The sequence below is a fragment of the Bidens hawaiensis genome, unplaced genomic scaffold (assembly GCF_021521415.1).
Source record: "Bidens hawaiensis isolate Kalapana, Puna unplaced genomic scaffold, B.hawaiensis_p1.1 tig00032075_1, whole genome shotgun sequence".
NCBI lineage: Eukaryota > Viridiplantae > Streptophyta > Magnoliopsida > Asterales > Asteraceae > Bidens > Bidens hawaiensis.
In genome coordinates, this window is record NW_027495436.1 from 13,434 (window position 1) to 28,660 (window position 15,227).

Consider the following 15,227-nt stretch of genomic DNA (forward strand, 5'->3'; position numbering starts at 1 on the left):
TATACATTTATATTTCTTTCTTTTCTTTTATTTGTTATTTTTTCTTTTATTTGTCGAGGTATCGAGTATTTACTCGACCTTAGGTTTAAAGCCTTTTCAATATTTTATTATTATTTTATTCGGACATTATGTCTATCTTTTCTTGGCTTAATAAACCCTATATATTTGAGCAGCACTTCGTTGCCGCTTTGTCTTCTTTACTTCCTTGATCAACACCTTCTCTTGGCACGCTTATCGAGACACCATACTTCTCGTCATATACTTCGAGTTAATTGTCGGGACGTCGGGATTATAACACCTTTTCCTTTTGAACGTCGTCGGGTGGTGGCACGATTATCAAGGTTTGTCGGTATTTGGGTGCGGAAATCGAGGTATTACGGTACGTTTATCGAGGTAGATCGAGGGTATGTTTATCGGGATCTAGAGAGATGCTAGAGAGAGAGTTGTGTATGTGTTTTTGATATGTGAGAGGATCAATCCCGGAGCCTCCTATTTATAGGAAAATCTGGTGTCCCTTCGCGATACGCGATGGGCACCAGATAACCCTATCACGTATCACGATATAGGGTTGGCCAGTCACCACGTAGGCTTGCCACGTGGCAGACACGGTTCCACGTGGTGGGACCTCGTGCCACTGGCTGACACGTGGCACACATGTCACAACCTGTCAGGCCACGTCATCGCGATACGACGTTGGTTCAACAGCGTTCGCGTATCGCTGTTGACTCCTTCCATAAGCTTTTTGACCAAGCCCTTCGCGATACGCGATGGGCTTGTCTTTTTCTCGTCGCGTATCGCGATAAGACAAGAAAACAAAATTTTCATTTTAGTCCTTGGTGTTTGGAATTTGGCAGAATTAATCCCTTGACTTTGAAAACTTGTCATTTCTAACTCAAAATTTACGTGATGTTACATACATAATATTTGATTATTTATCTATAACTAATAATTATTTTATCAAACCTAAAAACTAATAATAATAATAATAATAATAATAATAATAATAATAATAATAATAATCATCACAATATTGATAATTACACGAATAACATTAAAATTTTACTTAAAATCCATTAAACCCCAAATTCATCATAAGTCTTTTAATTATATCTTTGCTTATAATTAATTAATAATATCGTTAACATCTAAGAACTCTTGTCGACGTATTTCGAGGAGCTCGACCACATTTAACTTAATTGCTATCGTCGTCTTGTCTTCACTTATCCTACTCTATAAGGTGAGTAATTCACATCCCTTTTTTTATCGTTTTATATTTTGGGGACGTTATGCGTTCACAACTTAAATAGATAAATTTTCACTACAATTTCACTATTTGCGTAGATATTCAATTTCTCAATTAGTTTATACGTGCGAATGTGACTATGTGTTTATTTTTGAGTTATGGTTGTTGGTATCTCATCCTCATCCTCATTAGTGTGATCATACACCGCCAGAGTAACTCGACCCGTTGGGATGGGAGAAATGGCCCTTTTTATATTAATGTTATATTAATTGTTGCAATTCATGTTTATCGCAAAAAAATGTCATTTTCAGTATTATTATATACAAAATTTGTTATTACTTGCTCAACTTTATTTTGACATAACTATATATTTTCACAAATGACGCATGTAGCTTTTTGGGATAAAGCAAGTGTTGAAGTTTTAGAATATACCCTAGGTTGCATGATGAATAAAGAATAATTTTTATTTTTAAACATTTGATTGTAATGCTATTTTCTTTTGAGACAATGTTTGTGTTTTGCATACTTGATATGTATGAAATGAATAATTTAGATATTGAGAAATGTAACTATTTTAATGTCTTTTGAGCTATGATACAATATTGTCGCGACATGTTCCGCCGTAGGTTGAGGGTGTGAAATAGGCCAATGTCCGTGAACACTCGCCCAAAGGCACGACAATGCGATGAGATAAAACTCAATTAGTTTAAGGATCCAACTAGTGAACGTCACCTTCTCGCACCGCTGAAAGTACATGATGGGGGAAATGAGAGTCACATTAAACAACAAGTCTCTCCCATCAAATCCAACCGAATGAATCGTTATCCCACTCAAGCTGGTCAGTTTGTTTGGAAAAGTAGAGGGTCAAATTGAATAACATCACAATTAATAGGGTCCATTATTAAAAGCAAAGAAAGAAAGACACGAATCCTGTTTCTTTTAATTATTATTATTTTTTTTTTTTTTTTTTTTTTTTTTTTTTTTTGAAATAAAATTTTGTTTCTCAAATCGATCGCACGACCTTACAACTATAAACCCTAGTAAGTAAGTAAGTAAGTAAGTTTGCTTCGGTAATTTGTACAGTTGATCTTGATTATTAAATAATATATTGTTTTGATTCTCGCGTGTTTTTTGAGCCCTAGCTTCTTCAATTTGAATTTGAGCTGTAATAATGAATGAGTATTTATTTATTTGCGATGAATGTTTTGATTATTTTGTATAAATATAAATATTTGTAGAAAATGGCAGAAGAAAAGTTTGATGAAGAGGAGAGCGAAGTGATGCCTGAAGATCAAATAACAGAGGAAAATAATAATAATAATAATAATAATAATAATAATAATAATAATAATAATAATAATAATAATGCTGTTTTAGAATTAGAAAAAAGATGGCCCGGATGGCCTGGAGAAAATGTTTTCAGGATATTGGTCCCGGTGCAAAAAGTCGGTGGCATCATCGGTCGCAAGGGAGAGTACATAAAGCAAACTTGCCAAGAGACAAAAGCCCGCATCAAGATTCTTGATGCTCCCACTGGTATTATGGAAAGAAGTGTATGTTCCTCTAACTCTATTGAATTCATACTTGCCATGCTTGTTGAAAAATGTAAATTTGCTTTCATTTTATTTTTCTTTTCTAATGACAAAATCGGTGTCTTGTTGCCTTAAATGTCGTGATCATATATATGAAGAATAACTTATAAAGACCTTTTGAGTTAATGCGTGTATAGTCTATTGGACATGCTAAAACCAAATATGACAAAACCCAAAATCTTTAGATTATTATTCATTAGCGGGATTCAAGCTTCTTTCTTTGCCACTTAAAGCAAATCGTATGGTTTGAATAGCACAATTAGGTATTTAGAACGGAAGTAAACAGGTATTTAGATTCACATGATATGTCATTAGGGTTAAAAGTCTTTTGAAGTATAGATCAGTCCATCACTTTTAGATGCTTAGGTCATCACTCTAGTTCAATGAGTTACAAGGAGTGATTTAAGTTTCCAACATATATTTGAAGGACGTGTGGTGTGACTTATAAGAGCCACAATAGTTTTGGGTTAAAGAGTGCATTAAAACAAATTGTTGACAACATAAAGGTTTCAACATAATGCAAACAAACAAGTGAAATCTCAAACATAACATCAGCCTACCATAAGGTTAAACGTCTAAACAAGTTTATTTTATCACAGTGACTTAGATGAATATGTGCAGGTTCTCTCAAATATAAGGCAGTTCAGTTAGAAGGGTCAAAGATTCAGATTGCAGTGTTGACCACGGGCGGATGTCAGTACCAACAACCTCGTACTTTATCTGGTAACTTCGGAACTGGTTGGTTGATGCCTTGCCACACGTTATACAAATAAGTAAAACCTTAAAAGAAATTCTACAGTCCACACTATATGAGATCAAAGAATCAACCATGTTTCACATAGTTAAGGAAACGAGAACATCTTTAAGATATCGCCGTTAGTTATAGTAATAATGTAATATATCCAACTAGTAAAATTGATTATGATGTACCCTTCATAAACAGATTTTAAGCGTCCACATGTAATTTAAAAGTGTATTATAAAACAATGAGGTTTATGGATGATAGAACTACAAAAGAGAGTTAACTCAAAAGAAATTACCATATGGATTGTAAGTTTGTATTACAATATATCTTATTTAAGCTTTTAAGAAATGTTATTCGATAACCATGGTAATTCTTATCGTATACAAATATAAAATGAAGTTCATTAATAATATATCATTTACAGTTTTCTCTAGTTGACATGATGATGTTTCTGGAAAGTTGAACTTTTTATTGAAGCTTTGTTGTCATTTGCTCATTCTTAGATGCTCACTTAGATTTTATTATACGTGTCTTTATTACATTCTGGTTTCATGGTTTGATGATATTATTCAATCAAAAACTTATTAGTCAACAATTGTTATGCAAACCTTAGTAATTAGTAATTAGATATATGATATATCTATAGGTTTTGATTTCTGCAAAAGAAGAACCTGATCTTGCTATTCCTCCTGCAATGGATGGTTTATTGAAAGTTCACCAAAGAATAATTGATGCCGATACCGAATCCAACCGTGCCGGCGGCACATTTTGCACACGGCTGCTCTTGGAGGCAACGCAAGCGGGAAACTTGATTGGGAAACAGGGAGCCACCATTAAAACAATTCAAGATTCTTCTGGTTGTGTAATTCGAGTACTCGGAGATGTTTGTTTGAAAATATTATTCATCATGATTTTAAATTATTTTATTTTAATATTTAATATTCTTTTTTTGCTTTTAATGTGTTTTTGCAGATAATTTGCCTATGTTTGCCTTACCTGATGATAGTGTTGTGGAGGTACAAGGGGAACCTTTAGGTGTACACAAGGCGGTTGAATTGATTGCTACACATTTAAGAAAGTTTTTGGTTGACCGCAGTGTTATTGGGATATTTGAGAAACAAGTAAGTTTGCATCTTTTTTTAGTTTTTCTTTAGTTTTTCTATCATTTTGCTTAGGCTTGTAGACGAATGGGACATGTTTCTGTTCGTTTGCTTAACTTTAACCGAAAAAATGACCTCACATGAACAATTAAACGGACAGGGTTTTTTTTGTTCGTGTTCGTTCATTAAGAAAACCAATGTGTTCATGTTTGTTAGGAGTTTAATTGAATGGTACACGAACGTACGGACGAACTACTTAGATGAACGAACATAACCGATTGAACATCAATCATTCGGGCTTGAATATTAATAAAACTAGACTAAGTTGTAGTGGGTCTAATAATGTTAAATGAATATATAAATGAACCAACTTAAATAAACGAGAACTAATGAATGTAAATTAAACTTAAATGAACGAACACCAATGAGCATTCATGGACGAACGTAAACCTATGTTCACGAATATTAATGAACAAACGACGCATGTGCTCGTGTTCGTCTGTTTAACTAAATGAACAAAACAATTTGTTCGTTATAAACGAATGGCTGACTGAACGTGTTATTTGTTTGCAGGCCTAATTTTGGTTTTTTAGATATCAGTTAAAGAACAGGTAGTTTTTAATATGGACCAAATTAGGACGGGTTAGGCTGACCGTTGACTCATCTGCATTTTTCTTACTTTTTTTCTTGGACTTTTATAATTAGTTACTGTATTTAATATGATATAAGATCTAACTCGTTAACCCATTGTTAGGTCAACTGGTCAACATTATCACATCAATGGTTAAATAATAATATTAACATTTTTTTTCCGTGACAGATGCAAATGGCAAACGTGAGGCCAAACCAGGAGATGGCTGCTCCCCAATCATGGGCCCCACCGCCTCAAAACTTTGGTATGAATGCAGGTAGCTTTCGACCCAATCAGTTTATGCCACCTCAGCATCAGTATGACAGTTATTATCCACCTCCACAAATGGATAAACCACCTCGACAAGCTCCACCTTCATTTGCAAGAGACCCGCCTATTGGACCGCCTCCCACCGCTACCATGCAACCACAACCGTCAATAGTCCCCACCAAGGTATGGCTTCTTTTTTCATTTTAATTTTCTTAAGTTAATTACACAAATGGTTCCTGTGGTTTGTTCCAAGTAACAATTTTGGGTGCTAAAACTTCCGTTAAGTTTAACTTTAGGTAAAATGACCATTCTACCCATTTATAACTAGAGGGATCATTTTTTAGACTCCAAACTTGTTACTTTTAAACCAAGGTGCCCGAAGGTATTACTTGGGCCAAACCACAGGGACCAATTGTGTAAAATCTCATAGTTTAGTAACAAAGTAAGTAGTTGTGATTATTGAAATTCTAACAGGTGTCACAGAACATGCAAGTTCCTCTTACATGTGCAGATGCTGTTATTGGGACATCGGGGGCCAATATTAGTTATATCAGACGCGCGAGTGGTGCTACTATTGCTATTCAGGAATCCAGGGGGAGTCCTGATGAAATGACAGTTGAGATAAATGGATCAGCTTCACAAGTTCAGACTGCTCAACAGTTGATACAGGTATGAAATCGGGTCAGGTCAACAATGGTAGTTTGATTTAATGTGCCGGTCAAAACAGATTTGAGTCTAGCTGACGAGGGGTGTAAACGAGCCGAGCTGTGCTCAAGTTTGGCTCGTTTAGCTTAACAGACCTTGAGCTTGAGCTCAGGGCTCTATATCCAAAGCTTGAGCTCAGCCCGTGAGAGTTTTCAAGCTTGAGTGTATAAAAAAAGTAGTGTGTAGATACATGTGTGTTTGTGTGGATAAATTAAGGAAAAAATTGTTACGAGGTTTCTAGTTTTAAAATATATTTTTATTTATATACATTTATAAACTTATTTTAGATTTCTATTAATTATAATTGGGTAATTTATCTATATAAACGTATCCTAAGTTTCCATTAACTAATGATCAGTCTTGTTTTTTTATTGAAAGTTAGCTCGCTTTTTAGATGTTTATATTTATTTTCATTTGCTCATCTTAGTTAGTTATTATTTATGTTCTTTATATACCTTTATAATTATTTTACACGTGTAATTGTATAATTCATGTGCATGTATAATAATTTATATGTATTAAAGTTATATTTATGTATACATATAATATAATATAAAATATATTTTTTAGTTACTTTTATTAAAATTATATATATGATTGATTTATCATGTGACATATATTTGTAATATTAAATAGAACTTATTATATACTTATCAGTGATTGGTACGCGGGCATACCCGAACTTGATATCTGATGCACAGGGTCGTTTATTAATTGAACTTTCTTTTTTTGTCTGTTTTATAACAAATAATTAATGAGTTACGTATGGTTATAAAAGCTATATATTGTGAAATATGTAGACAGTTTTTTTCTAAATAAAACAATTTAGAACATTATAGACATGTGAATAAACATCTGCTTGACCTATTAGCTTATTTATTACATTTGATCTCTGTTGTTAATTCAGAACTTCATTGCGGATGCTGCAACGGCTGGCCCAGAATCCAACAGGCTCACCTTCTAGCCAGGCTTATAACCCGTACCCCGGTCAGGCCCACCGCTACCCAACCCACCCGGCCCCACCAGGCCATGCACCTGCTGCTGCTGGTGACTACAGTAGCACCGTGTATGGAGGCAATTATGGCTACTAAAAGGCCTCATAATATTCGAAAAGTATGGCAAGATGTTTGAGGTAGAAGTATTCATTTGGCTACTTATTAATTAACATACTGATTACATGAGATTATTATTATTGTTTAGTATGTACTCATTCGTTGTTTAACCTGTGCCTTGGAATTTATGTCATGTGTGGTTTTAAATTCAGATGATGGTTTGTATAGCCATAAGAAACAGTAGCAAATGGTAATGTTCCAATATACCTTCTATCGAGCCCGATCATCCAAGTGAATTAGTCGCTAACATGGTACTTACACTTACAGGTTACACTCGTTGACCCTTTAACTGTGTCAAATCTAAATGAAATGAAATCATTTGGTGACGTCATCGTACAAAGTTTAATGATAATGTCATTAACATTATTTCATGGTTGTAAACCATTGCATGATTATGATGGTGTGGTAAACATGTGTTGGTTGCTGCTTTTGGATGCGTTTTGTGGGGCAATTCTTAACCATCTAATTATATAATAAAAATGAGAATCTCGACCCTACAGACTTGACGGATGAGGCTTCCGGCAGGTGTGAAACCAAGAATCATGTTAGGCGTAACTTGTTGCCTTCTATTTCAATGTAAAAGAATATATATATTCAAAGTGTATGCCAATTTTTTTTTAAAAATAAATAGAGTGAGAGAGAGACGCTATGAGAGTAAGGATAATTCGACCCATTGGCCATTACCGTCTGTCGACTCAAAAGATGAAAACGCATTAATCAATTTGGTAGAGACATTTGTTGTTTTTATTATTAGCATAGGGCACGTTAATTTCATAATCAGTATTATATTAGCAGTAAGAATTACATAAACATGTGTCATTTCAATAAAAATCGTAACTTAGAAAAATTCCCTCTAGTCCTACTCGTTTATAATTTATCTTTGCTTTTTTTTTTAGTATTCAAAAAATTACCCGTTACCACTTTTTTGAATTATTTTATTATTATTTTATTACTAACTTTGATTGACAAATTAACTGTATGCAAAAAATTAAGAAATGAACATATATACTTTTATGGGTGTAATCGAGTGAAGCTCAAGCTCGACTACTAGGCTAGCTCAACTTGTTTAATTTACGAGAGCTTGAGTTTGGCTCGTTTTAGACCTGTTTCAAAAGCTCAAGCTCAACTAACTCATTATTTATTAAAAGTGGAGAAAATGGCCTATAAACATTTGTATTTTCTATTTATTATTATTAAATAATGAAATGGTGGAGAGTGACCCATACTGGGGAATGAAGGTGACGTGAATAGTTTAAATGTGACGAATGAGAGAGAATGATTCAAATGAGCCTTAGAGCGTTGGACAAATGGTTTTATTGATTTATTTATAAATCCAAAATTCAGTTGGAACCAACCAACCAACCAACGGTCGAATGGTTTTTGGAAGGAAAAAGAAAACAGAACCTTTTAATTCCAAATTCATCTTCCCTTAATTTCGCTCCCATTAATCTCCATTCCATTTTTATTTTTCATTTAACATCATCATCATCACCTGAACAACAACAACAACAACAACAACCAATCTCGCAATGGTTGGGCGAAAGGGAATAATGGATCATTTGATCATGGCCGCCTGCGAGTGGTTTCTAATGTTTTGGATCTTCATCGAAGCCTTCCTCGCTTATTCCCTCACAAACTTCGCAAAACGCTGCCACTTACAGATTCCTTGCTTCTTATGCTCTAGGCTTGATCATTTATTCCAGTCATCCGGATCATCATCTTCTTCTTCTTCTCTGCATTTCCTATGCAAAACACATCAAACCGATATCTCCAATTTCATTTATTGCAATCTGCACCATGACCTCGTTGACGCGCGCGATATCTGTGAGGATTGCTCCAATTCCGTGCGGGAAGAATGTTATAGGTATAATAAGCATTTTGTAACCGATCCGTGCTCTTGTTGTAAGAGTCAATGGAAGGAAAAGTCAACGGCCCAACAAGGGGTCTGGCCGAATGCGGCTGGGTCAAGGGCCTCGAAAGCCACTACGAAGCCTCCTTTGCCTCGTGTGGGTCGACACGGCCGCTCAAAGAGGGCCAAGAATAAAGTCAAACATCATCGGTATAATAAGAACGCAATGTCACCCGTGGGTCAGTATCCCGGCCTCAAGTTTACTTCGGATTCCGAGCTTGAGTTCTTGTTTTCGGATAATGATGATGGTGGTGGTGGTTACAAAGCGGTGGGACTTAGCGAAAGAAGCTTGAGAAACGAGGCAAGTCTCGTTGATCAGTGTAAGGTTCTTGGAAGGAATGCTCATAGTACTCCTGATCTTCGGTCTGCATTTCTTTTAGAAGCGCATCTTAATGAATGTTCTCGAGCTAGATCAAGAAATCGTTCGGCTTCTTTAACGCCCGACTGTCTAATTATGCATAACTTAGAACTTAGTCGAAAAGCCGAAGAATTTGACCCGTTGAAGCTTGGGAAATATAAGAATTCATCATCATCAATGAACACTAAAACACATGGATCATTGGATGGAAGTCAACAGTACAATAGATACAACGTTTTTTCAAGAAACTCTTACAGTGCTTCTGACTTGGGGTCTGCAGTTCGTCTCGAGATGCAAAATAATAACCGTTCAAGACAACGTTCTGCGTCTTTAACACCGAACATGTCATCTAACTACGGTTCGCAAGAACAGAAATGGCAGCAGAAAATTGCTCATCATCCAAAGGTCAAGAAACACAAGAAAATATCACCGAATAACGGGTATGGATATTTAGATGATTCTGTTGTCTCGTGTAACACGAGTAATCATCATAATAACCGAAACAGTATTCCACGTAGGCATTCGTATAGTGTGTTCCAGCTTGGTGGTGAGATTCTTCTAAACATGCCTACTGACGAAAGTCAAAACGGGCTTATTTACGGTTTGGAAGACTTTAGAAAGGCAAAACCACGTTCACCTGAGCCCGATTTCATCAATGTTATGCAATTCCCACAAAAAGATGATGAAGATTACACACCATCATTGCCACCAATTACCTTCATTAGAGCTGATGTACCAGTTGCTTTTATAGACAGGAGTAATTGGTATCATGGATCTTTTGATGATTCTGCTGTCACGCGCAACACGGGTATGCAGTATAAAGACAATACTCCTCGAAGGCATTCGCACAGCTTTTTTGATCTCGGGTGTGAAATTCTTTTAAACATGCCTGTTGATGAAAGTTTAACAAATACTTCTACTAGTTACGGTTTTGAACAACCGAACAGCTTGAATAATAATACCCAAAAAAGGCCTAATCCCTCTGCTGATAATGTGCAACTCCCAAAACGAAGAAACAAACGGGATAAAAAGTCGTTATCTTCTTCAAACCGGACTAGCGGGTATGAATCATTGGATGATTTAGTTGTTCCTTTTAACTCGGGTTTTCATGACCGAAACAATGATCCTAGAAGGCATTCGTATAGTGCATTTGAGCTCGGGGATGCACTTTTATTAAACACGCAGCCTATTGAAAAAAGTTTAGCAAACCATTCATCCGTGACACGAAATGATGGTTATAATAATGGTTTTGGAGAACCATACAACCCGGGTTTCCATTCAATGAATAACTCCTCTCAGACAGCTGTGTTTTTTAACAAGAATCAAGGGTATGGATTTCTAGATGATTCGGTTGTGACGCGTACTCACATTGATAATCATAACCATTATCAAAGTCATAACAACAATCCTCGAAGGCATTCGTATAGTATTTTACAGCTCGGGGGTGATATTATTTTAAACATGCCGCATGATGAAGTTTTTGCAACTAATCCTTTCTCTTTGGCACCAAACGAGTCCATCGGTCAAAGTTTTGGAGACCCGCAAAAGTCAACATTCCAAAAGTTTGAGGAAGGTATGAATTCATTACCTCAAACGGGCTCGGTTAGAAGGTTCAGTTTACCAAATGATCTTGGAAGTGATTTATCGATAGACAAGACGAAATGGCATGGTTCTTTTGATGATTATTTGATCTTACGCAGTCAAAGTCCAAGTCAAAGTCAAAGTGATGTTCGTCGAAGGCATTCACATAGCGCTTTTGACTTTGGACAAGCGCTTCTAATGGAGGTTAATCTTGACAACTGTTTCAGAAATTGCCATTCTTCGTTGGCACCAAACGGGCCAACAGGGCATGGGCCAACCGGACATGAACATCACCGGGCCCATCACAGAGCTAAGAGGAACAATAGCCAGTTGCCACCACCATGCCCGATGAACCACCCGTTGGGATCGTCATCTGATTTCAGAAATGAAGTACCAACGTTTACTTTCGATACGACACATGGCATGCGATCATTGGGTGATTCTTTCTTCTCACACAAAACAGGTAATAATAATAGTAATAATCAGTATGATAACAGCAATCCTAGAAGGCATTCATACACTGCATTCGAACTCGGGTGTGCACTTTTACTGAACATGAACCGTGAAGCAAGCTCAACATGTCGATCTGCATCCGTTACACCAAAGATCCAAATATTCCAAGAAAGCCCACTTTCAAATTTCAAGAAAAATGAACAACCATTAACTTCACTAGTAAACACCATTACAGATGATTCATCCAGCACTATGTTTTATAAGCCTCACGGGTATAAATCGTGTGACGAGTCTGGGGTTTCAAATAAGCGTGATAGTCGAAAACGATCCAACAATCTCACACGGAATTACTTCAGTGTGTCTGATTTAACATCTCCAGTTATCCGAGAAACGAATCATGATGAGGGTTTGACCAGAAAGTCAGCATCTTTGACTCCAGATTGCATATATGGTCAAACTTTTGGAGAGTTGGATTCTTTAAAATTCCAGTCCGGGCCAACTTCTTCTCATCAAAGACGCAGGAAAAACGACCGTTTAAAAGCGAAAAGAAGCAAACGGTCAAAAGCCAAGAAACACAAGAAACCATTAAGAAAGGCTAACAATGTTAAGCCTACAAACACATCAGATTATGCTGCAAGTGATGCATCATATGAATCTTTCGATGATTCTGATGCATATGAATCTTTTGACGACTCTGATACGTATGAATCCAACACCGATAATCAAAACCGTTACAAGATGTTTTCAAGAAACTCCCAAAGTGCTAATGACTTAGGAACTTCAATCCTTTTAGAAACACACCATGATGACGGATCAAGAAACCGATCCAAATCATTAACACCAAACTGTTGTTACTACTCTGATGATTCGGTGCAATTTGTGGCTAAAAAGCGTGAACCAAAGCACCATACAGAAGTTGAAAAAGACAGGAAACAGTTGCCTCCAACCTACCCAACAAAAGAAATGGATTCATCTAGCATGACCCGACCCGATTTGTGCCCAAGCTGTTTAGATAAGATTGATTTGAGATCGTTAGACGGAAGCATCGCTAGTGAATACGACTACGAATATGGTATACAAAAGGTTAAACAACAAGCGGAAGATGACGTCAGATGCATGAGATTACTGCAGTCAGAGTTAGAAGCCGAACGCAATGCTGCAACTGTCGCTGCGAATCATGCAATGAATATGATCACACGGTTACAACAAGAGAAAGCGTCTTTGCAAATGGAAGCTTTGCAGTATCTAAGAATGATGGAAGAACAGGCCGAATACGATATGGAAGCGTTACAGAAAGCTAACGAGTTAGTTGAAGAAAAGGAAAACGAAATTCAAGACTTGTTAAACGAATTAGAACAATACAGAAACAAGTACGGTGATGAACCGATAAACAATATTAAGAGTTTTGATGAGGAACGAAGTTACGTTTTGGAGTCGTTATCGAGGCTGGAAAAGAAGATCAATCAGTTGGTGAATCGGGGTGATGAAAAGTCAACGGAAAGCGAGAGTTTTGTTGACTTTGGAAAACTGGAGGATGAGATTTTGGATTTGAAAATGAAGATGGAAGCATTGCAGGCTGATCTTGATCTTGTTAAACATGTTTGTAACACACTTCATGCTAATGAAGGACTTGAATTTATTCAAGAAATTGCTCATCAGTTAAAAGATATGAGGAAAATTGTGTTTGATAAAAGATTCATTTCCAGTCATTGAAGATTCATCTTTCAACAAAACTAAGGTAAGTAATCTAAAATCTATATCTTTATGGTGTTGTTAATTCCAGTAAAGGTGTCAATGCTGACTCGTTTGACCAGGTTGCGTTTTATCTCAAATTTCTACTTGATATAATCTGATGTGGTTACTTGCATTTGGTTCAGTTTCTGGAGTCGATAACGAGCATAAGACGCGTGACCCTTTTCTTGAAACTCCGGGCCGTTCATTTATTATCAGCAGGTGAAAATTTTCTCTCCTTTTTGTAAATTGTATATATGTTATCAACAATTCTCCTACTGATCTAGTTATTTACATTGTGCAACAGTTTGTCAATTGGATAGCGTGTGCGTGTGCGTGCAACGACTGCAAAAAGACTTATAACCCGTCTGACCCGTTCAGTTTTTACAGTTTTTTTGGTCATTTTTGTAAAGTTGAATATGATTCCTTGTACACTTGTGTTATTCGTGCTTAGATGGAATTATGTCTTTTGTTTGGTACCATACACACCAATAATAAATTATTCATTTTATAAAGAATCATGGTTTTTGTTTTAAATTTGGTTTTCTATAGTTTTTACTTAAATCATTTTGGCCATTCATACTTCAAAAATCTGTCCTAGTAATATTATATTTTACACGACCCTCCTATTCTATGACAACAATAAGAACTCATATATATATTGGGGAGGGATATTTTGAGAACTTGATGAGTTTTAAGAACTTTAAGAACTTCAATTTGGACCACACATTTAATTAAACAAGTTTGAATATGTGGCTGAGATTAAATTTGATTAAAAAATGAATCAGGAGAGAGAATAAGTATTTTTATAATTACACAAGTTTAAACTTTAGTTACACATATGTGTAAAAAGTCGATTCGGTGTGTAAAAAATCACGGTAATTTTTTGTACATTAGTTACACTTACGTATTATACATGTGTAAAAAAATTCAAAAAAAAAAAGAAATTGTTACGTTGAGTTCTTAAAGTTTAAAGTGGTTCTCAAAATAAATCAATCCTATATATATTATAGTTTATGAAGTTAAAAAACAATATGTAGTTCAACTTATACTAGGGTTATGTAGATAACTGATTTTCTTGATATATAACTAATAATATAATAATTATATAAAGAGATGACCCAAGAAAAAAAGTATTTTTGGAGCCTCTAAAATTGGGGTCTAAATCAACTCCCACAAATCACTCATATACCCATTTTGACCCACCCAATATTAAGAAAATAGCCTTTTGACTAAAACCCAAAATTATTACATACCCATATGTTATTGGACTTCCTATTCCTATGATAGTAACAAAAGGTTGATCATATTGACACGATATACATGTGTTTTACGTTTTTTTCCTTGAATATGTTGTTTAACATGATTTACATTTTTTTCTAATAAGAACGTGACAAACCGCACGACAAATCACTTTTTTGTGTGTGGTTTACACTAAAAAGCATTTTTCTGCGATCATGGTTTTTACGCGTTGACATATGACGTGTCACGTTATTCACTAAACACTTAAATCATGTATAAAATTCATAATCATATAAAGATACGTATACATGTAAATCATAATTTTATGTTCTCATTTTTATTTCTAACTGATTATATTTACTAAAACGGTGCAATCTATGTCTTGCAAGATTCAACCTTCACGTTGAACTTCCAAATGAAGGAACCAATCACTTCTTCAACATAGAAATTTTTGTTTTGATTGTCTCAAATAATATTTGTACAACAAAACAGATTTCATGATACAAACCCCCGTAAATGCAAGATTAATATATAATGGGGTGGGTAACGTACAAT

The 15,227-nt window shown here is 35.5% G+C and overlaps 1 pseudogene across 1 annotated transcript; it reads left to right on the forward strand.

Annotated features, from left to right (window-relative positions):
• Positions 1 to 2,256: 2,256 nt before the first annotated feature.
• LOC143582951 (flowering locus K homology domain-like) lies at positions 2,257 to 7,623 on the forward strand (annotated as a pseudogene). The gene is made up of 7 exons (XR_013144070.1): positions 2,257 to 2,283; positions 2,482 to 2,796; positions 4,227 to 4,467; positions 4,553 to 4,701; positions 5,501 to 5,764; positions 6,056 to 6,250; positions 7,194 to 7,623. The product of XR_013144070.1 is annotated as a flowering locus K homology domain-like (transcript).
• The last annotated feature ends 7,604 nt before the right edge of the window (positions 7,624 to 15,227 follow it).